Below are 24,145 nucleotides of genomic sequence, written 5' to 3'. Positions count from 1 at the left end.
ACAATGTTGTCCTCTTCAGAATTTCTGTCTTGATCTTCACTCTTCTCATAATATGAATCTATGGTATGTTTCTTTTTACTCATGGTGTTTCTTTATTCCCTGGCCTTTAAAGAGATTGAGCTCTGCTGGGGAACAGAGGGTACTGACCCAAGCTTCTTGTGTTGGGAGCCTAGGTCTTGGTCACTGGCTTTGTGTGCTGGGGCCTCTTATGCTGGCAATTGGAGGCTGTAGGTTTCTGGCAGCTTACCTCTTGTTGGGCTGGAATCAGCAAGGCTGGAACTTTCAGGCAATTCTAGGTTGCCTGCTTTTCCTTTCCTTTAGCTTTCTTCAGCTCCTTTTAGATGGGTGCTGCAGGGTGTTTATCTGCCTGGGGCCCCTGCATGTTGTTCCCTTGTTCTGCTAATGCACTGGAGATTCCTTTGTGGTAGAGTGCCAAGGCACCTGGGGGTTTTCTTAGATGGTTGCCACCGGTTCTCCTGCTCTCACTGAGACATGTGGAGGTCCAGGTGTTGGTGTTTGCCTGCTCTACCATCTGGGCTTCAGGATTCCTTCCTGGGGTTCTGACAACTTACCTGGTGTTGGGTTGGAATCAGCAAGGCTGGGGCTTTAGGAAGCCTTTAGGTTGCTTTCTTCACCTCCTTTCAGATGAATGTAGCAGGGTACTTATCTGCCTGGGGCCCCTTGTAGTTCTGCCTCCCTTATTTTTGCTGAGGCACTGGGAGACCCATTTGCTGGGCTGCTGCACTGCTGCTCCCATCTTTCTTCTAGTTCAGTGTTCCAGGGTTTTTTTTCTGGGTGATATTTTCTGGGTTTTCAGAGGTTGATAGGGGAGAGTGGGAGTGACTTCATTTTTACTTTGCCATCTTGGCTTTGGAAGCCCTCATCATTTCTTATATCACAATAGCAAACCATCATAATTATATTCCCCAACTTATTCAACCATTCCTCAGTTGATGAGCATTTGCTCAGTTTTCAGTTCTTTGCCACCACTAAAAGAGCTAGTATAAATATTTTTGTATGTATGAGTCCTTTTCCCATTTGTATAATCTCTTTCAGATACAGGCCTAGAAGTTGTATTGCTGGGTTAAAGGGTATGGACAGTTTTATAGCCTTTTGGGCATGGTTCCAAATTGCTCTCCAGAATGGTTGGATCAGTTCACAACAGTTCACTGTTACCAACCATGCAGTACTATTCCAATTTTCCTGTATTCCCTCCTACATTTGCCATTTTCCTTTTCTGTCATAATTGTCATTCTGATAGATATGAGGTGGTACCTCAGAGTTGTTTTAATTTGTATTTCTCTTATCAGTAGTAATTTAGAATATTTTGTATATGAATATAGACAGTTTTGAGTTCTTCATCTGGAATCTGCCTGTTTATATCCTTTGACCATTTATCAACTAGGGAATGACTCATATTCTTTGATATTTCACTCAGTTCTCCATATATTTGAGAAATGAGGCCTTTTTCAGAGAAATTTGCTCACCCCCCCCCCAGTTTTCTGCTTTCCTTCTAATCTTGGTTGCATTCCACTTTGTGTGTGTGTGTGTGTGTGTGTATGTGTGTGTGCACAAAAACTTTTTAATATGATGCAATAAAATTACCCACTTTACATCCCACAATGCTCTTTAACTCTTACATGGGCATATATTCTTACCTTATCGAAAAAGTATTCCATGCTCTCTTAATTTGCTTTGGAGATCACCCTTTACATCTCAATAATGTAGCCATTTTGACTTTATCATGGTATATGATATGAGATGTTGTTCTATACCTATATTCTGCCAAAAGTCTTTCAAATTTTCTCAGCAATTTTGTGAAATCATGAGTTCTTGTCTCAAAAGCTTGGATATCGGGGTTTGTTTAACACTAGATTATGATGGTCATTTACTTCTATATTTTATATACTTCACCTATTCCACTGATCCACCACTCTATTTTTCAGTCAATACCAGATTATTCTGATGATTATCACTTTGTAATACAGTTGAGATCTAGTACTGCTAGGCTACCCTCCACATTTTTTTTCATTGATTCTCTTAATATTCTTCTTTTGTTCTACAAAATGAGTTTTGTTACTATATTTTCTACCTCTATAAAAACCTTTTGGGTACTTTGGTTGTACAGCACTGAATAAGTAAGTTAAGTTAGGTGGAAATTTCATTTTTACTATATTGGCTTGGCCTACTTGTAAGCAATTAATATTTCTGCAGTTATTTAGATCTGACTTTATTTGTGCGAAAAGTGTTTATATAGTTCCTGGATTTGTCTTGGCAGGCAGACTCCCAAGTATTTTCTACTGTAAGCAGTAATTTGAAGTGCCACTTCTCTTTCTATCTCTTCTTGCTGGACCTTGTTGGTAATCTATATAAATGCTGATGATTTTATATCTCAAAATGTTGTTGAAGTTATTATTTTAATATAGTTTTAGTTGATTTTCTAGAATTCTCTAAGGATGTAATCATATCACCTGCCAAGACTGATAGTTTTGTTTCCACATTGTCTATTGTAGTTCCTTCAATTTCTTTTCCTTTTCTTATTGCTGTAAGTAGCATTTCTAGTATAAGATTGAATAACAGTAACATCCTTACTTTGCCCGTGATCTTACTGAAAAAGTTTCTGATTTGTACCCATCACAGATAATGTTTACTGATGGTTTTAGACAGATATTATTTATAATTTTAAGGAAAGCTCATGGCATCTGCTCCCCGAAGTCATGGTCCTCTTCAAGAATGAAAGACAAACAACAATGGATCAATGAGATTTTTAATGTTATAAAAGTGGCCTCAATCTTAGGATAGATTAAGAAACACTTTAGCAGCAGAGTGATAATGTACTATGGTATGTGACATACGCTGTCAAAGTCCTAGTATCAGTAGTTTTGTTAATGTTTTTTAAAGGTATTGATTGTAGGGGAGCAGGGCCATATTGGGAAATAACTGTGCACATAAGGAGCAAAATGAATCAGTCATACTTCAAACAACAAATTTAATGGCTCCTGTTACTTTAAAATATACTACTATAGAACAAGAGGAGGTTTATGTTAATCTTAGTGGCAGGCCAAAGTCCATCAGAAGCTTAATCAGGATGCCAAGGAATTATTACCTGATTGATCTTGTGTTTGCAGTCCTTTCCATCTTTGGATTCTAAGCCTTCTATTGCCTTAGCAGTAAAGAAGCGTGTCAATGGATCCATCTGTGGCCATTGCTCTTGGCTTACTGCTCTGTATGTCATGTCTGCTTCTCATTTTATCATGGAGAAAGGGTTTTGGAAGAGGAAAACTTCCACCTGGTCCTGTTCCTTTTCCCATTATTGGCAATATGCTCCAGGTAGACCTTAAGAATATCCCTCAATCTCTTTGCAAGGTAAGTAAGTATCTTTGTCTTCTGTTTTGTTCCTGACTCCAACTGCAGTCAGTTTGTTTTGGGGGGACTGACTTCAAGCAGCTTGTTCTAATGAGTAGAGCATGTTACAGTAGGGAGGTAGACACCTCATAGGTTTTCTAGACTATATTTTGATTCACTGTAGTAGCCATCAGAGCCCAATGTTTCAGCACTATCTGGGTGCTATCAAGTTCCTGTAGGAATTGATGAAATTCATTCTACAACAACTGCTGTCCTTCCCTATCACTGCTCACGTTGGCACTTTGAAGTTCTAGGAGAAAATGCCATCAGTCCTGCTAAAATTGCTCATTGCCTGTCATAGGAAGAAAGGTGGTATTTAATGTGCCTTATTATTTCTGTTGCCTGAGGAACAACTCCTGCAAACAGGTGAAGTCATCCAGCATTTGTTAGATCAGAGCGGACAATATTTTCCTTGCACATTACTTCAAAGGTGCCCTTAAGCAGTCTCTGTGTGATGCCCCAGTCCTTGCATATAATCTTAAGTGTGACGATTGAAAGTAACACTGGCCTTAAGAAGAACCAGTGAGGTCTGGACTAAGATCTGTAGCTCTTAAAGCCTTTGAAAGATAAAATGGGGTAGTAGAAAAGGCATTGAATCTCAACTTCAAGTCAAGATCCTGATAATCACTAGCTTTGTGTCTCAGAAAAGTCATGATGACCTCTCTGGATCTTAGTTACCTATGTCTGTGTGAGGAGTTTGTCAAAAAAATGTCCTATGCACCTCCCAGGCTTGTGAGAAAAGATTGAGATTAATATGTGAAAACAAAATTATGTTCTCATTTTTACCTGGTAGATTGATAAACCAATTTTTTTTTAACCAAATCCTTCCCAGATATATCCTGATCTTTGGGCCCTTAGTGTCCTCATCTGTGAGATTATGATTGATTTAGAAGAGGACTTCTTAATCTTGGGATCTTGAAATCCCATTGGGTCTGTAGATATTTTTCAGAGGTTCTGTGAGTTAGGATGGGAAAAATTTTATCTTCATTTTATTCTAATATAAGTGATTTCCTTTGTAATCCTATGTATTTCAATCTAAAAATATCATTTAGAGGAGTACATAGGCTTCACCACACTATTAAAAGAGTTCGCCCCCCAAAAAGGATTTAAATGATCTCCAAAGTGTATTCTGGATGTGTACCCATGATCCAGTGATACTGGTTTGTAGGATTTCTGTTGGAATGTGTACCTTTTTCTGCTCCAGGATTTCACTGACAGCCTTGTACCCATTTCCAAATCTTCTGTTCTCAAAGCTTTAGATGAACAACAACAACAATAACAATAACAACAATAATAGCATTTATATAGTGTTTTAATGTTTGCCAAATATTTTATAAATATTATTTTATTATTCTCAAAAGAACCCTTAGAATAGGTGTCATTATTCCTAATTTACAGATAGGAAACTGAGGCAGCAGAGGTTAAGTGACTTTGGAAGTGACATAGCTATTAGGTATGTGAAACTGGATTTTGTGTAGGGCCTTCTTGATTCCAGGTCCAGTGCTGTACCCACTATGGAACCTAGCTGTGAAATATAAGCTCAACCTCTCCAAAAGGTTGGAGTTATTGCACCGAGGTCATAAATTGTGCTTCATTAACCAGGCTTCTGGCTTCTAGTCCAAAGCACAGGATGAACTTTTAGTCTTTCAAGACATCTAGGGCTTGGTTTGGGTTCATGAGTTGTATCATCCTCCCTGTAATAAATATCAGAAATATTTTGAAGGAGCTTATAATGGATTGAGAACTTCTCCAATAAGGTCAACAACAGTAATGCTAGCAGTTTATCACTTGATTCAGTGATGACCCTCTCACTACTGCTCACATTTCTTTTCACAGCTAGGAAAACAATATGGACCAGTGTTCACTCTGCAATTTGGTGTTGAGCGTGTTGTTGTGTTATATGGGTACGAGGCAGTGAAAGAAGCTCTGATTGATTATGGCAACAAGTTTGCTGATAGAGGACCTATGCCACTTTCCAATTTGGTTCCGAATGGAACAGGTAAGTTTCTGCTTGGTATAGAGGAAGAAGAGAAAGACAAGAATAGAACAAAAGAATAGCTTTCCTAGAAATTAGTGGAAATAGACCCACTTTTAAGACAAAGCCCCCAAAGCTGTGGCATGATGGGGGAGGATACAGTGAGAGATGTGGAAGCCAATATTTTTGTCCATGGCAGCGGCTACATTGCTGCATGTTTATGTTATCTCCAGTTAAAGTAGGAAGAGAGAGATGAAGTGAAAAATAAAAAGAAAGGAAGATAAAGACAGAGATCCACAGAGAGCGATAGAGACAGAGAAAGAGCAGAGAGGAAAGGAAGAAAAAAAAGAAGAGAGAGAGAAAAACAAGAAAGAAGTTGGAGAATGAAAAGAAGAAAGAGAGAGAGAGAAAGAAAGGAAGGAAGAAAAGCAGAATGAGAGAAAGAATGGAAGGAAGGAATCAAAGAAAGGAAGAAAGAAAGAAAGAGAATGATTGTGAGGTAGAAGAGTCCTGAAGGGAGAAGCTAGATCTCCTTCTCCCATCTTTCTAGCCTTTACAGTTTCCTGTAATCATTGCCCCCTCAGCTGTGACTTTTACCTTCCAAGATCCATTACTCTAGTTCATTTTCCAGTTGTTTGGAATTTTCTCCTTGCAGTTCAGAGATCAGCACTCAGCTGCCTACCAACTACGTTAGTGTCCACTACTGGTCAATGACCACAACTTTGTGCAGCCTGGGATTCCTAGGAACATGTCTTCTGGCAATTTGACCAGTGTCTTCTCCATCTTCTCTATGAATACCTCATAAGAAATATTGTCAGATGCCTCGCTGAAATCTGAGTCTACTCTGTCATGGCATTGCCTAGATCTAGTAAGCTAATAATACTGTTAAAAAAAAAGAAATCAGATTAGGCTAGCAAGACCTAGTCTTGATGAACCCATGCTGGCTCTTAGTGACCACCCTTTCTAAGTGTTCACTTATCAACCTCTTTAAAGAGTGCCAAGGTCCTTGCTGAAGATGGTGGAGTCAAAGCAGTGACTTGTTTGAGTTCTCCCCCAAAACCCATCCAAATACTCATAAAAAATGGCTCTAAACAAATTCTGAAGCAGCAGAACCCACAAAAAGACAGAATGAAACAAATTTCCAGCCCAAGAGAAGCTGGATGATTGATCAGAAAGGCATATTGCACTGGGCTAGGAGCACAGCTCAGCACCGTATGGGCGCTCAGGCTTCAGCGAACCTGGTGCAGGCCTCAGAGGACTGAATTGTGGGTACTTGTGGCAGTTTGAAGACTCCTCAATCCACGAATGCCAAAGACAACTTAGAAGGTCAGTGGGAAAACTGTTTCTGTTGGTGCTCAGAGAGCAAGGTGGGGTTTTAGCTCCATTCCCCAAGAGCATGGACCTGAGGGGGGCAACTGCTTCTTGAGCTTCCAGCCCACAGACTGAGGGGGAATCCAGTGGCTGATCAGGGAGGGATTGCAGGGATCTCTTTGCCTGTGCTGAGGCAGGAATGTCTTGCTTTGCCTATGTTTGGATCTAGGTCACAGTTGTGGGTGGTGGTATTGGGGTTAGGAGGAGTGCAATTGAGGTGGAGCTTGTAGTGGCTGTGGAGGTCCCCTCCTCATAGTTAAGGACAGAAAGGAGTACTTGTGGTCACAGCCAGGAAATGAGTAAACACCTCACCCCTTATCATACCACTTAGAAGAACTGAAAATTTGCAGGTCCCTACAAGTATCTCTAAAACAGCTATACACCCCTGAAGCTTGGGACAGTACATACACTCTCCTCACTGGAAGCAGACTCTACCTTAACAAAGAGTTTAAAACTCAAGTAATTGGCCAGGTCATGAGCAAGCAGCAAAAAGAGTCAGACTTTATCTTACTTTGGGAAAAGAAGATCAAAATATACAACAGAAGAAGAAACAAAGTCAAAGCTCCTACATCCAAAGCCTCCAAGAAAAATATGAATCAGTGCCAGGCCTTGGAAAGCTGAAAAGGATTTTGAGAAGAAAGTAAGGAAGCAGAGAAAAACGGGAAGAGAAAGAGAGTGATGCAAGAAAATCAGAAAAAAAGTCAACAGCTTGCTAAAGGAGACCCAAAAAACTGAAGAAAATAACTCCTTAAAAAATAGCCTAACCCAAACGGCAAAAGAGGTCCAAAAATCCAATGAGGAGAAAAATGCCCTAAAAAAAAAATTGGCCAAATGGAAAAGGAAATCCAAAAGCTTATGAAGAAAATACTTCTTAAAAATTAGGATAGGGCAATTGGAAGCTAGTGACTTTATGAGAAATGAAGACACTGTAAAACAAACAAAGAATGAAAAATTAGACAACAATGTGAAATATCTCATGGGAAAAACAATGACCTGGAAAATAGATCCAGGAGAGAGAATTTAAAAATTATTGGACTATCTGAAAGCCATGATCAAAAAAAGAGCGTAGACATCATCTTTCAAGAAATTTTCAATTAAAACTGCCCTGATATATTAGAACCAGAGGACAAAATAGAAATTGAAAGAATGCAGAGATCTCCTCCTGAAAGAGATCCCCAAAGGAAAACTGCTAAGAATATTATAGCCAAATTCCAGAGCTCCCAGGTCAAGGAGAAAATATTACCAGCTGCTAGAAGGAAACAATTCAAGTACTGTGGAAACACAATCAGGATAACACAAGATTTAGCAGCTTCTACATTAAAAGATTGCAGGGCATGGAATATAATATTCCAGAGGGCAAAGGAGATAGGATTACAACCGAGAATCACCTACCCAGCAAAACTGAATTTAATCCTTCGCGGGGAAAAAAAATGGTCATTCAGTGAAATAGAGGACTTTCAAGCATTCCTGATGAAAAGACCAGAGCTGAATAGAAAATTTGACTTTGAAACACAGGACTCAAGTGGAACATGAAGAGGTAAACAGGAAAGAGTAATCAAAAGAGACTTATTAAGATTTAACTGTTTACATCCCTACATGGAAAGATGATATTTATAACTCATGAGACCTTTGTCAGTATTAGGGTAGTTGAAGGAAAAAAAATTATACGTATACATATATAGATAAATACAGGGTGAGTTGAATATTAATGGGTCATATCTGGAGAATAAAATTAAGGGATGAGAGAGGATGATACTCAGAGAAGAAGAACGGGACAGGTAGAATGGGGTAAATTATCTCACAAAAAAAACAAAAAGAAAGTCTCTTACAGTGGAGGGGAAGCAGGGGAAGGTGAGAGGGAATGAGTGAAATCTTATTCTCATAGGATTTGGCTTTAGGAGGGAATAACATACACATTCAATTGGGTATGGAGATCTGTCTTACCCTACAGGAAAATACGGGGAGATGGGACAAGAGAGCAGGGGGATGATAGAGAGGAGGGCCAATGGGGAAAGGGGTAATCAGAAGGAAATACTTCTGAGGAGGGACAGGGTCAAAAGAAAGAATAGAATAAATGAGAGGGCAGAATAGGATTAAGGGAAATAGAGTTAGTTTTTCACAACATGTCTACTATGGAAGTGTTTTGCATAACTGCACATGTACAACTGTATTGAGTCATTTTCCTTTTTAATGAGGGTGGATGGGGAGGGAGGAAGAGAGAAAATTTGAAACCTAAAGTTTTAAAAACACATGTTTAAAAAAAATGTTTTCACATGCTAGTGGGAAATAAGAAATACAGGAAAAGGGGTATTGAAGTCTATCCTGCCCTACAGGAAAATAGAAGGGGAAGGGGATAAGAGAAGGGGGGAGAGATAGAAGAAAGGACAGACTAGGGGAAGGGATATTCAGAATGCATGCCATCTTGGAATGGAGGGAGGTGAGATGTGGTGAAAATTTGGAACTCAAAAACTTGTGGAAGTGAGTGTTGAAAACTAAAAATTAGAAAATTTATATTAAAAAAAAGAAGGAAATGAGACAGTAGCCCTAGGCCTATCTCACCTCCTCCTACTCCATCTGGAAAAAGAAAATTGGATGGGGAATAGGGTTTACTGCAGGTATTTCTTTACTCATTAAATAAAAAGGAAAAAAAAAATAGAGTGCCAAGAAAGTGAATAACTGAGACAAGACCCCACACTGTATAGGATATTGAGACTTTTCTTGCCATATATGTATTGTTAGGCATAGCAGCAGAGGATGAGTGGCAGCCAATAGATGTACAATGTTAGGAAATTTTGCACAAAATTGGTGAAATGAGAAGCTGGTGGTCAGGGATTTGCTATGTGCCACTGGTAACAGGCAAATCAAATCACTTCATTGTGCAAGGATAATGATCATCCAAAATATGATCCTCTGAAGACCAACAAGGTGTTGTATAGCCAATGTGGATCAGAATCCACAGGAAGGAAAAGTGCCTACAGTTTTTGAAATAGTTTTAAAAGTTATAATAATCTGACAACTTCTGGAATAGGTCACCTTGCTTAGCCTACTAGAGCTCAAATTAGGACAAAAATCCTCTCATGGCATTCTATCAGCTACTGCTGGCAAAAGTCTTTGAGAACCTTTTTCATTATGACTCCTGATAACCTGACTAGAAGGCAAACACATTCTCTGCTATGTAGAACTTGTAGTGGGGACATATGAGTAAATCAAGGTGGGAAATAAATGAATGAATTAACAACAACAACAACTACAACAAGAGCTAACAAATAGAGTACCTACTATGTGCCAGGCATTGTGTTAAGTGCTTTATAAGTATTATTTCATTTGCTCTTTGCAACCACTGCCATAGTGGGTGCTATTATTACTCTTTATTTTACAGATGTTGAAACTCAGGCAAAAAGATGTTTAGTGATTAGTTTAGCTAGTAAGTATCTAAGGCTAGATTTGAACTCAGATTTTTGACTGTAGGCCAAATGTTCCCTTATGAAGGATCTTGAAGCAGAGGGTAATGAATTTGATCTTGATAAACATCCCATGGAAATAAGATTACAGGCAAAAGTATGGTTCTCAATATAAGTGTAGTTAGGTGAAGTCTTCCTCCATGTTGGATCAGAGGGTGATATCTGAAGGTAGGAAGGTGTGATATATTCAGAGAAAGAAGGATATGCCATGTTAAGCTTTAGTATGTGTACATCAATGTGTGTACCATAAAGGCATAAGTAACTACAATTCTTTGTATAATTGCCATATTTTGTTTTGACTCAACAATCACTTCCCATAAACAACAATCCTATGTAGGATTGTTTCAGACTTAGGGGAGAAAAAGAAAGCTAAGGAAAGCTACATGGTTTGGGATTTGTACTGAGCTTTTATAACTTTCTATTCTTACTAAGTGTACCTCTTATTGTTCCATCATTTCAGTTGTGTCCAACTCTCTGTCATTCAGTTTTCTTGGCAAAGATAGTGGAGTGGTTTTCTACTTTCTTCTCCAGGCCATTTTACAGATGAGGAATTGAGACAAACAGGGTTAAGTGATTTGCCCAGTATCATATAAACAGTAAGTGTCTGAGGCTGGATTTGAGCTCATGAAGATGAGTTTTCCTGACTCCATGTCTGGTACTCTTTCCTCTGCACCACCTAGTAACCCACAAAAAGACAACACATAGAACTCTCACTCACTCTTTGGTACCTGTGTGAAGTGGGAAGACTAGGACTTCAGGACATCATAATCTTTTAGGTTCCTTGTGTAAAAAGATGGAGAGATGTCAACTAACTTGCCCTATAACCATTCAGTTTCTCAAATTATGTCTTTATCCTGGCCTCTCTCTTTGGGCCACTTCATTACCAGGAGTGGGATGTGGGTGTAGGGCCACCTGATGTGTTTGTGAGTGTGATGAAGAGAGAATGAGACAGGTAACTGTACAGATAGAGGAGAAAGCAAAATGACACCCCATAACATTCTATTCCCTTGGAACAAGGGCTGTGGCTCAAGGGCCCAAGGACTTTTTGCCATGGGCTTTCAGGAAGTTTAGAGTATAAGGTTCTTTTCTTCATGCTCCCCTTCTAGGCATTGTTACAAGCAATGGAGAGACATGGAAGCAAATCCGCCGCTTCTCTCTCATGACCCTGAGGAATTTTGGGATGGGGAAGAGGAGCATCGAAGAGCGAGTCCAAGAAGTGGCAAAGAATCTTATGGAGGAGTTAAAAAAAACAAAAGGTTGGTGTTTTTTACTTTGATACCACTGACCTTACAAAAATCTGTCCTATCCCTTATAATTCATGAAGAGTGAGGTTGGTCCAAGAAATTTATTGTAGCCTAAAACCACCAGGTTTGCACTTTTTGGCCCATCCTGGGGATATGCCCATGGCCATGTGGTCATTCCTAGAAGCCCTAAGGGTCAAGACAGCAGAGAGAAGAGATGAGAAGTGCAGCTTTATGCTATTCTTGTGAGGAGGCAGCATGGTGAGGAACATTTAAGGGAATGCCTTGTTTGTATTCCTTTTCAGATGGAACAGAGCTCACAAGAACCTAGCAGCACCAGTTCCGTTACCTTTAGTCAACGATTCCAGGGGCAGAAGGCATTGCTTTAGGATCATTCTGGGGAGTCCAGAGATTTTCTGGCTAACTGAAGGGAAGGAAGCAGGGCTGAGAACATAGGAAGTCAATGAGCTGACTCAGCAGCATTTCTTGGAAGCTTGTTTCCCTTCATGCTTCCCCTCTTCACCCCTCCCCCCCATCTAAACTATCTCACAGAAGGGTTGTCATCCTTCTATGAAATCTGAAACTTAGGGCCACAGGACACTGGAGGATGCTGATGCCATAAATTCTATGGAATAACTACTTTTTAAACCATAAAAGGCAAAACCTATATGTACTCTGTGTGTGTGTGTGTGTGTGTGTGTGTGTGTGTGTGTGTGTGTGTGGGTGGTAGGAATTGGGCAGTAGTAGGATGCTGTCAGTCATTGCTCGAAATTAGTTGTATGTGCTCTGCTACTCCAGAAAATTTCACCAGCAATAATATAGAAATAAACTGAGAACAGCATTTCCCTACTACTGTGGAAACTGGGACTTTTGCCACTCTTTTGTGTAGATATTGTCTCCCTCATATAATGTAAGCTCTCTGAGGGCAGGGGCTGTCTTACTATTGTCTGTGTACCCCTGGTGCTTAGCACAGAGCCTAGTAAGAGCTAAGTGACTGCTGGTGGATTGGCTGCTTGATACTCTCTTCTCCCTCACCTCTATCATGCTGTTCTCCACTGGTTCTTCTTTGGGTGATTTTTGCTTCTCAATATTCTTTTGCTGGATCACTATCCACCTTCAGTCCCCTGAGTGAATATCTCCAAGACTCTGTCCTTGGGCCTCTTTAGTATAGCCACCACCTCAACCACAATCTCCCCTCTGACCCTGATGGAGGCAGCTCAGGACCTCCAAACCCAAGAGTCGGGAAACAGCAAAACCAGTGTCCACATCAGCTACCTTGGGAGAAGGGGCCCTCTGTCTCTTTACCACTAGCAACAACTGGTGACCAGCTGCCACCAATAGGTACAAAGTATGAGGGCCACAGGGGTGGCAGCAAGCTCTAGACCACTGGTCCTGGTCCAGCCTCACAGCTTTCATCTGAGGAAGCAACTCCTGTGGAAAAGGGACTGGCCATTGCCACCAGCTGCCAGCCAATTGCTATTCATAAGGCAGATGGGCCAGCCTGGCTAAAGCAGTGAGGCACACTGAGGGAGAGACGAGAGGAAACCTAGAATCACCATCTTGACATTATGAATCCTTTGACAACCCAGAACCTGAACCTAAGAGCATTTGGAATAGCAAGGCTTCCAGACCAGTGCCTGCAACCCTCATTCTGGGATAAGTGATTGAAATAAAATGAAATATAATTTAAAAATAGACATGAAGAAGTCTGAAAGTAAAAGTTGGTTAGGGTGAGGTGATGAATATGGATTTAGAAATGGGAAGTGATGCTGTATGGTAGGAAGAACAGTGTACCTGGGGACAGGAGAGAATTTGGGTTGCATTCCATGTCTTTATCCTTCCTAGTTGTGGCACATAAATCAGCTGATTTTCTTGAGCCTCATCAACCTCATCTATAAAAGGGGAATTATCCTATTTGCACTTAGGATTCTCATGTGGATGAAATCAGATGCTTCATAAAGGGTAGTTTGTTTTCAACCTTGCTGTGCCAAATATAGAATGTAAACTAGAGGGAAAAGGAGGACAGTCAGGTCCTACCTAAAGGCAGGCAAATCTTCCTTTATCACAACAGCAGTATTAAAGTCTTTCTCTTCTCTTTCTCCTTTAGGATTACCATGTGACCCCACATTCATCCTTGAGTGTGCTCCTTGCAATGTAATCTGCTCTATCATTTTCCAGAAATGTTTTGAACATAAAGACCAGAAATTTCTATATTTAATGAAGCTTTTGAATGAAAACATCAAGATCGTAAGTTCTCCATGGATGAAGGTGAGACCAGTGTTCTCTCTGTTTGGAGCTCAGAATCGTTTTTTAATTACTTCAAAGAAACTACCAGAAGCAGTTAGGCTAGAGTTCATCATTCATTCCATTGGGAGGTACAATAGTGCCATGTTGGAACGGGTTCCCATTTTCTTCTTCATTGACAGGGACTAAAGACAGAAAAGGTCACCCTATGTGGTCTGATTTGAGGGACATTATAAGGCCCCTCACTGGAGTAGTTCACTCACTGGTCACAGGGACTGAGTGTTAAAATTCATGTTACTAGAGACAAGCTGACTTTTCCCTTGTGCACCCAAGTTTGGATCAAGTTAGCAGATGAGTTAGCTGTCCCAATGGAAGGTGGGAGGCTGAGCTCTTAGAAGACCTCATAATGAGAAAGGATGAGAACTTTTCTGTTGGAAGTAAGAATTGAGAGTGAAAGCCAAGGTAGTTTCAGGCAACCAAGGAACAGAATGCTAATTTTTAGGGAGTTTGTATAGGAAATGATGAGAAAAGTCACTATTTTCCAAAGGGCACTTGTCCCACCCTTACTCAGCCGTATTCTCAACATGATCCAAGTGCTAGAATAGAAAATTATTTTCTTTTTCTAATAAAGTATGATATAAAATTCTTCTTTTTAGGTCTACAATTCTTTTCCATCTTTAGTACGTTATCTCCCTGGATCTCATCACAAAGCAATTAAAAATATTCAATCAATACTTGAATTTATTTTGGAAGAAGTGAAGGAACACCAAAGAACACTGGATCCCAGCAATCCTCGGGACTTCATTGATTGTTTCCTGATGAAAATGGAGCAGGTAGAGTGTGAGCAGTAGGTCTGAATCTCAGTTCTTGTAGGTGAAATGGCTTGTATCTTAAGGCTGACATTCACATTCACAAACATAGAGCAGTAAATATCATATTTTAATCATATATGCCAGAGCACTATATGAGAAGAATGAGAAGACAGGGTCCTAGCCCTAATGGAATTTCTAACCCAACAGACAGGAGAAAGCCCATGTAAGGACAAGAATAATTATCAGGAATGTGTAAGGAAAGCCAAAATAGATTATAAATTGAGGATTTAAGTGATGAAGGAATTTGGAATGAGCAAGAAATATAATATTTGGAGCGGGTTAACATAAGACTTCCTTCTGGAAGAGTTAGGTTTTAGTCTGGGTCTTGAAGGAGGTCCCAGAGCTAGGCAGTGAGGACTGGGCAGGACATTTCAGGACTCTACAAAGACAGTGGGGAATAGGGAACTTTAATCTGAGCAGCGTATTTGGAATGGAGGGGCTGCTGTGGTAAGTACTTGGGGGGAGGTTGGTGGGTTTTACAGTCAAGATAGTGATCTTAGAGGCTCCTCACTTTCCCACCATTCCACAAAAAAAGAGCAAAACAAAAAGAAAGAAAATCATTGAAAAGTTGCATAAAGAAAAAAAATCCACCAAATTAAAAGAAAAACTAGAAAAAAGCAATATGCTAATGTCATTCATATGGAGTAAATGAACATGGGAGAAGGTAAAACATACACTGATGGAATGCTGAAATGGATCAATGACCCACTTACAGCAACAAAGTGTACTCTGAGGTCATCAATTATGGTTTTCTTACCAGACGAACCAGAAAACACATTAATTCAGAAACACTTAATTTAGCAATGTGTCAACATAACTGGCCAGGAAAATCCTTCCTTCATCAACCTATGCACATAAGGATATATTCCCCCACAGATTACTACCCCATTGGTAGGTGAGGGAATGTGGGAGAGGGCAAATATGTAGACCAAAGCAAGAGATTTTTAGAACTATTATGTACAGTAGTCTCTTGCGTTTCATGTGTGAGAATCTTCAGAATTCCATATCCTTCCCCCCACCCCACCACAGTGGGCATAGACCTTAGTTGACCTGAACTTGAATTATGCCCCCTAGTACCCGCCTGCTTTTCCTATGTTTTAACCTTTCTTATCTTTAGTCCATGGAGTATTTCTTATATATTCAATTTCTTACCTCAGTGGTGACTTTTCCTCAATATCAACATCTCATTGTCAAGGGCAAAGTATTTACCACCTCAATTTCCTCATTAGTAAAATGACAATAGTAATGCACTAACTGTATCACAATATTTTGATGAGGATAAAATGGGAAAATATACATGATTTTTTTTTGCATTAATTGTTATATATATGGAAGTTGATAATTTTTCCTTCCTTATTTGCTAAACTAATAAATCCTGTTCATCTCACTTGAACTCATAGAATAACAGAATTTAATCTGGAAGAAAATACAATAGCTTACATGTGTGCAGTGCTTGGCATTTGTTGCTTAGTCATTTCAGTTGAGTCCAATGCTTCATGACTCCATTTGGGTTTTCTTGGCAAAGATACTGGAGTGGTTTTCCATTTCTAGCTCATTTTACAGATGAGGAAACTGAGGCAAAAAGGTTAAGTGACTTGTCCAGGATACACAGGCAGTTAAGCCAGATTTAAACTCAACCCACTGCACCACCTAGCTGCTTGTGTATACCCACAGATATGATTGATATATGTATATGGTACAGATATCTTGCAAGATAGAATGATACAGTACAGTTGTGTCAAACATGAATAGAAATGGATCCTGGTAGGCCTCATATTAACTTAGAAAATGCAGAAATTAACATTCTCTATGTTGTATATTTATTTTTTACTAAATATTTCCCAATTACATTTTAATGTGGTTTCAGCCACACACAGTTTTGTTGGTGGCTTGAGGCCTGAGAGCTGAGAGTTTGACCCCCTGATGTAGCAGATAAAGAGCTGCCCTCAGAGCCAGGCAAAACTGAGTTCAAGTCCCCTGTCTGACACAAAATGTCTGTGTGATCCTGGGCAAATCACTTAACACTATAGTGCCCTAGGGCTAGGCAACTCTCTGAAACTTTAAGTTTTTCAGAGAAAGTGCAGACTTGCATTGGCAGACAGATTTTTTTTTACCTGGAAGTTACCTGTGCCAATGAAATTGCAGGTCTAGTCTCTTTCTGTCTGTCTGTCTGTCTGTATATATCCCCCCATCACCTCATGTATCTTTCTTCTCTCTGTGTCTCTCCCATATGTGATCTGCAAGGGCCAAAATGCTTTGATAATTGCCAGCTTCTTGTTCCACTTTGGATTGTGTTGCTTAATTTAATTTATTTATAGGGTCATAGATTTAGAACTGAAATGGATCTTGGAGGTAATTGAATCCAACTCCCTCATTTACAGATGAGGAAACTGAAACATAAATGGTTAAATGACTTGCCCAAGGTCAAGATCAGAGCTGGTGGTGTGTTGGGGGCAACTAGGTTGGCACAGTGGATAGAGCACTGGCCCTGAAGTTAAAGCATCTGAGTTCAAATCTGGCTGCAGACACTTAACTAGCTATGTGACCCTGGCCAAGTCATTTAACCCTGATTCCTCCCCAAAATTAAAAAAAAAATATCAGAACTGAGATTTAAACCAAGGTCCTCTGCTTCCAAATCCATTATGCTTTCCATTTGCCCTGCTGCCTCCTTACTTTTCCATTAATCATACCAAATTATTCCTAGGAAAAGCAACAACCACAGTCTGAATTTACATTGAAACTTGGTCCGCACTGTAAGTGATCTATTTGTGCAGGAACAGAGACAACAAGCACCACCCTGAGATATGGACTCCTGCTTCTCCTGAAACACCCTGAGGTAGCAGGTAGGATAAAGGATAATAATACATATGATTTAATCCACATGAGAGGGGTTCTGGTCCTTTTGAGACTTTCCTTGGAAACTTTTTTATTGTCATTTTAATATATTTAAGTCATTACATGTTCAAGTTTACTTATTCTTCCTTCTCCACTACTACCTCCACCTTGATTGGTTAAGTGGTATATAATTGTGAGTTATTGGTAGAGGTAGCCACATAGATAGTGAAATGAATAGAGACTGGAGCCCAGTGACAGAACTGGGAGGAACTGAATATGAGAGGCACTAGTTCCTGATAGCTTCTTGATCCTGCCTGACCATAAGGAGCTGGTGCCTCTGGATTCCTGTCACTCTACAGCCAGAGAGGGAAGTACCTTGGGCATATGGTTGGTCACATTAAGTTGTAGAACAGGTCCAGACTGAGAATCCTCCTCATTTCCTTAATCAAGTGCTCCTTGGTCTTTATTCTTTGAAGGACACCTGACCTTTTCTTATGGGCATTGGACATAGGTGCCTTAAGGGATGCTCAGCTAGCTTAAGAGACTAAAATGGAATTTTCATCTCTCTGTCTCTCTATCTATTGAAATATGAGAGTCAAGTGTATTATTTACTAGTGTAGGTCTTGGTGAAAAATCAGAGAAAATATGAGCAAAGGCAGTTTTTATCTCTAGTTTAAAATCAATTTTCATATGTATTTTGACAGGAAAACTTCATGAAGAAATTGATCGTGTGATTGGCCGAGATCGAAGTCCCTGCATGGAGGACAGAAGTAAGATGCCTTACACCAATGCTGTGATACATGAGATACAGCGATACATTGACCTCGTTCCCACCAACGTGCCCCATGCGTGTCAGAAGATGTTCAATTTAGAAATATCTTATCCCCAAGGTCAGAAGGGTTTTCACTGTAACACAAGATTTTATAATGCCTCTCATTGAAATCTAGAATCTTGGAGTAAGAAGGAACCTCAGGGCAACCCACATTTCTGAGAAGTGGTCCCAGAATTTCAGAATTTGAAAGAATTTCAGTGGTCATAGTGTCCATTCCCTCTCTGAAAAAGAATTCCATCTACAGTATGCTCACTTGATGGTAATCCAATCTTTGCTTAAAGACTTTCAATGAGGTGGAACCACTTTGTTGCTGTGAAATTCTATTCTAATCTTGGACAGCCCTAATTAGAGGGAATTTGTTTTTTCTTGTATTAAGCCTAAATTTGCAATTTTGTAACTTTAATCTTTTGCTCTTGGTTTTTTCTCCCAGAACAAAACAGAACAAAGTTACTCTCTCTTTCTGTAAAAGTCCATAAAACTTGGAATCAGTTATTATGTTCCCTGTTCTATTATGTCTTCTGTTTGCTTGTCTAAATATCCCCATTTCCTTCAACCCATCCTCACGTGGCATGGACTTGTTATTCTTACCATTCTGGTTGCCCTCCCTTCAGTAGCCTCCAGCTCTTCAGCGTCCTCTTAAGATGTGACTCACAGAAGGAATACAATCTCATTTATGAGCTGAGGAGACCACAGTACTACTTCCAAGCTGTCTTTGAACCTTCAATAATTGCCCTTTGTATATGGTCAGTCATCAGTTTTCAATCCACCTAACTGTGTGATAGTCAAACCTGTATATTTCCATCATTTTCAGAGGAAGAGCATGAAAATCTTTATCAAATGTTTGCTAAAATTGAAGAAAACCCTGTATACGCATTCTGCTGATCTACCAGTTTATTAATATCCTCAAAAAAAGAAATAATGATGATTCCACTCCAGATCCTTGTGACCACTACCTCCTTGTCTCAAGTCATAGCCTCATTCCTTCCTTAACCAGATCAGTGATCTCTTTAGAAATATGTTCTAGACTCTGAGTGCAGCTTGAAGTGCACTTTTTTTCACTTTATTTTTCTTGCTAAGGTGTCTAGATGCTCCCTAATTTTCTCCTTACTTCCCTGGGGTATTCAATCACTGTTAGCTGTATCTATTTATTTATTGTATCCTTTTCAGTTCAAAGATCATTCCCTTGGTCAGCAAAAAAAACAGAAGTAAAAGAAAAATCGAGAAGTTCTGCATCTTTTCTTTCACTTGTCATCCTTGTCCTTTAAGCCTCTGGGTTTTGGGTTTATCCTTTCTTTAATCCTCCTCTTTTTCACAACATAGTTTAAAAAAAATCTCTTCTTGTGCTCTGTTTGCCACACCAGGCTCTGTGCATTTTGGGCTTTATCACTTCTGTCACTTTTATGGAACTGTGACATGGTCCTTTTACTCATCCTTGTCCTTGAAAAATCTAAGTTGATTGGTGAATTCTCTATAATAATTATAACTATTGTTTATAAAGTACTTTGAAGTTTACTTTGCATAAATAAGCTTATTTACTCTTTAAAACAACTCCATGGGAATACATGCTATAATTATCCCCATTTTACAAGTGAGTAAACTAACTCTTAAAGAAACCACCTGGTTCACCTAGGGTCATGCATTGAATAAATGTATGAGTCAGGATTTGTCTGAAGGTTTTCCTGACTTCAGATCTAGCAGTCTCCTCAGTGAACCACCTGGCTACCTTATCCACATTGGTATCTTTAGAGAATGTTCATTTTTCTTCCACCACCAGAATTCTTTTTCTTTGTGTCTTGAGAAACTTAACTCTTGTCTTTCTTGGTGATAATAATAATAGCTAGCATTAAGATTTGTGAAATAATTTACAAATATTATCCCTTTTCATCCTGATAACAATGCTGAACTGTAGGTGCTATTATCATTCTCATTTTTCAAATAAGGAAACTGAATCTAGGAGAGGGTAAGTTATTTGGCCAGGGTCACATAGCTTGTGAGTGTTTGAGGCCTGATCAGTTCCTTCTGACTCCAACCATTGTACTCTTCCCATTGGACCACTTAGTTGATTCTGCATAAACTCTAAGATGGTTGGTCACTTTCCCAAAAATTCCCCTTATTACAGTCCATAAATGTGCACTGAAAGTGTGTAAAGTGTGATTGCAAATCCTGCAACACAGCATGATCCCTCCAGAGGAAGAATGCTGTGCCTCAGGGGATCTGAGCCATCTTTGTTATCCAAGTTCCTTTCAGCGGGTAAGAACTGGTTCCACCATAACTGCAGGATGAAACTATCATTAAGAAAAGTCGTGGAATTACAAACAGCTCTGTTTTTGACAGAAGTGAAACTCAAGGATCCGAATGGATAATTGAAGGCTTCTATCACTGTTATACCATGTCTAACCTCTAGAGGTTATAATTTGTTTTCTGTATTCCTTGTCTAGTTTTCTTTCTGTCCAAATGGTCTGTAGCATATTCTAATGGCAATGTCAGTTTTGTTGTTGCCTCCATTTCTCTTCACCTAGAGGCTTCTCATCATTCTTCTTTCCTCTCTTGCTAAATAGCCTCAGAGGAGTGTTTCTTCTTAATATATACTACCCCACTCTCTTTTCCTATCCTCTTTCTTTTGAATAAGTTATACTCTTTTCAGGACTTCAGCCTTCTTAAGCATCTCATCATACCAAACCCTATCTGTACCTTTGAGGTGAAATTTGCTTCCTTGTCTTAAAATCTCCAATCATTTTTTTTTAACAGCACTTTAAGCATCAAAAAATCCTTTGACTATATTTATATTAAATCAAAATAATCATCTTTCCAGCCTTTGCTAGATGCATCATTCCACTCCTGTTCAGGAGTTCATCATGTCGATATTTTTATTAATATGTGGTCCAGAAATCAAAATCACATTTTTAAACACCCTCTTACAAGATGTCCACTTCTGAAATCTGCCTTTCCTTTCTGAATCTTTTGTTTCCAATTACAACCATAATGAATACACCACCTGTGCTCCTAAAGTCTTTAGGTTTTTTTCCTTAGTGTCAAAACCTTTGGAGATGCTTCCCAGATTCCTTATGGTAGTATCATTTTTGCTCATGTGAATCACCAGATGTGGGTAGTAGTTGTCCCCTTTGTTTTGTAAGGTTCTCCACTATCTCTTGGACATATGCTCTTGGAATATGGCAGAACTAACTAATTTTTTTTTTTGTGAAGCAATGAGGTTAAGTGACTTGTCCAGGGTCACACAGCTAGTAAGTGTTATATGTCTGAGGCCGGATTTGAACTCAGGTCCTCCTGACTCAGGGCGTGCTCTTTCCACTGTGACACCTAGCTGCCCAGAACTATCCATTTTAGTTGTTGTCAGCAAACAACTGTTTCATTATCCTACAGGGAGTCACCAACCATTATTCTTTTCTTCTTCCTGGATGTCTTGCCTGATAGCACCTGTGAACTTACTTTACCATTCTTGAGACTACAAGCAAATGCTTCTTCCTCAGAACATCTTGTTTCTTCATCTTCAAGAAGAGCTCCCAAGTTGTTGTCAGCTCTTGCTTATTCTTCTGTGTGACATTATGTTATTCTTCAACATCCTGAAAGGTCACAATTAATTTCTGTCTCTTCAGATCATCTGGAATCTGCTTGATCTTATCCATGATTGGTGTGCTTATTGTCCACCTAGGCAGCTCTTTTGTCTTTTGATAGATCTAATGATCAAAGTTATTTTATTAACTTTTTTTAAATCTGAAATCTGCCTCCTTGTATTTTACTCATCAGTACTGGTTCTGCTCTCCAAGTGTCAAAATTCAGTTTCATCTCTCACAATAGTATTGTAGACTTTCTAACTTACTATCAGCAGAAGTATTTAAAAAGATTGGCTCTTTCCATACTTAAAAATCAGGGGTTTTGACTAGGTGATAGTTTAAATTCTCTTTCAGCTCCAACATTATGGTTCTTATTTTCTAATTATTTATTTGTATCTCTTTATTTCAGGGAACCACCATCATACCATTCTGTCTTCTGTTTTATATGATGATAAGAGTTCCCTAATCCAGACCAGTTTGACCCAGGTCACTTCCTGGATGAAGTGGCAACTTTAAGAAGAGCGACTATTTCATGCCTTTTTCAACAGGTAAGACATTCATCTAATATGTGCATTAAAGATGGGTTGATAACTCAGAGGACCTTATTACTTGTGTGACCTTGGTCAAATTATTTCATTTCTCTGGACTTCATTTACCTTATATACCAAAAAACTGGGTTGGTCTAGGTGACCATTATGGTCCTTCCAATTTATAACCAGGGAGTAGGGTGAAGACATAGTAAATCATTCTTCTAATTCTCATTAGGCCAGGTTCATCAACAAATCAGTTGAGTTTCAGAGTAGTTGTTCCAAAAAAGAGGCAGAATTGAGATAGTGGCCACTGTGTTCTGCATCCAGACCTAAACAAACTCCCCCTACATTAATAACCATCCTCCAGGCACTGTCAACCAGGAGCTACTTCTCAGATAAATCTTCTAGGCTTTTATGTTAGCATGGTATAATCTTGTATTTATCAAGCCAAGGAATGGGATTGGGTTATTTAAGGCCTATTACTTAGGTACCATTATGGCTAGGTCACTGAAGCTAATCTTAGAGTTTATGATTTTATGAAATGTGACTCCTGACTAGGACACATGAGCATGGAACCCTCTTCCCAGCTATGTATATTTTAATGAGGATCTATTGGTACAGAATTATAACTGATGGTCTGTCCTTTCACCTTCAATTCTTGGGGAACCTACTGGTTATTAGGTAATGGTGCCATAGCCCCTTCTGGTGCTGCAGACAAGAATGTTGGCAGGCAGCTAACTATCCTTGACATTGTGGTCTCCAATGCCCTGCTCAATTGGTTCTAATACTTGGGTTAGAGCTAGGAGTGAGTAGTTAAGACAAGTGGCTGGATGGCCATGAAGCTGTGGGGTAGACTCCAGAGGTGTTTTCTGTCCAGAATGGTGAGATGATTCCCAAAGGGAACTTTGATCATTCTTCTGTCATGTTTCCCATTGCAGTCACTGTGGGTACCACAAAGTTATTCCTTGAGACTATAAATGAGGATTGTTTCTCCCTAAGACAATGACTCCTTTCCTCTGAATATGAATCCCAGAACTTGCTCTGGCTCAGGGAGATTGATGAGAGAGAGCATACAGGAGGGTTTTCCTCTCTGTCTTGGCTCTTCAAAGGAGTCAAGACCAGAGAGGAAAGGAATGCACACAGTTCTTCACCTAATGCCACTGAGTGTTAGTGGGCTACCTGTAAGTCCAAAGAAGTGGCCTAGATGACTTAGAAGTTTACAAATATCAAATCCTTATATTTGTCTCTTTCAGGAAAACGGATATGTGCTGGTGAGAGTCTGGCTCGGATGGAATTATTTCTGTTTTTTACTACCATCTTACAAAATTTTACCTTGAAATCTCCCATTGACTCAAAAGATATCGACATCACCCCAATTGCCAGTGGATTAGTCAAAGTACCCCCTTCCTATGAGCTCTGCTTTCTACCTTCCTAAAATGTGAAGGACCAGCCCTAGTTTCAACTGCTCTAGAGTCTCCTCATGTTCTATGAACAAGATGTATTCATTCCATTGCCTGCCAATGAAAGCCCTCTATGATTTCTGCCCAAATACTCTTCTAGCATAATCTAATACTCCCTTTACTTTTGCCAAAATCATGATTTATTTTCCCTCAAACTGCCCTAGAAATTCCCTGTTGCTGGAATATTTCCTCTTTTTTCTTAACTTTAGCTCCACTGACAGAAATCTCACCCACCCTTCTAATCACAATTTAGGTGCCATATGCCTGTGACCTCTTTAGTTCTTACAGTCTGTATTATTCAATTTAAGCCTGAATTATATATGCATCTTATATTGTGTGTTCTATCC

The 24,145-nt window shown here is 39.4% G+C and overlaps 1 pseudogene across 1 annotated transcript; it reads left to right on the top strand.

Moving 5' to 3' along the window:
• The first annotated feature begins 3,032 nt into the window (after window positions 1-3,032).
• On the top strand, window positions 3,033-24,130 carry LOC110203746 (cytochrome P450 2C19-like; annotated as a pseudogene). The gene is made up of 9 exons (XR_013485501.1): window positions 3,033-3,366; window positions 5,242-5,404; window positions 11,319-11,468; window positions 13,561-13,721; window positions 14,354-14,530; window positions 17,274-17,412; window positions 18,109-18,294; window positions 22,265-22,356; window positions 23,592-24,130. The product of XR_013485501.1 is annotated as a cytochrome P450 2C19-like (transcript).
• The last annotated feature ends 15 nt before the right edge of the window (window positions 24,131-24,145 follow it).

The sequence above is a fragment of the Phascolarctos cinereus genome, unplaced genomic scaffold (genome assembly GCF_003287225.1).
Source record: "Phascolarctos cinereus isolate Bilbo 61053 unplaced genomic scaffold, phaCin_HiC Scaffold_3;HRSCAF=262, whole genome shotgun sequence".
Classification (NCBI taxonomy): domain Eukaryota; kingdom Metazoa; phylum Chordata; class Mammalia; order Diprotodontia; family Phascolarctidae; genus Phascolarctos; species Phascolarctos cinereus.
Note: the sequence above shows the minus strand (reverse complement) of the source record. Positions and strands in the feature narration are given on the sequence as shown.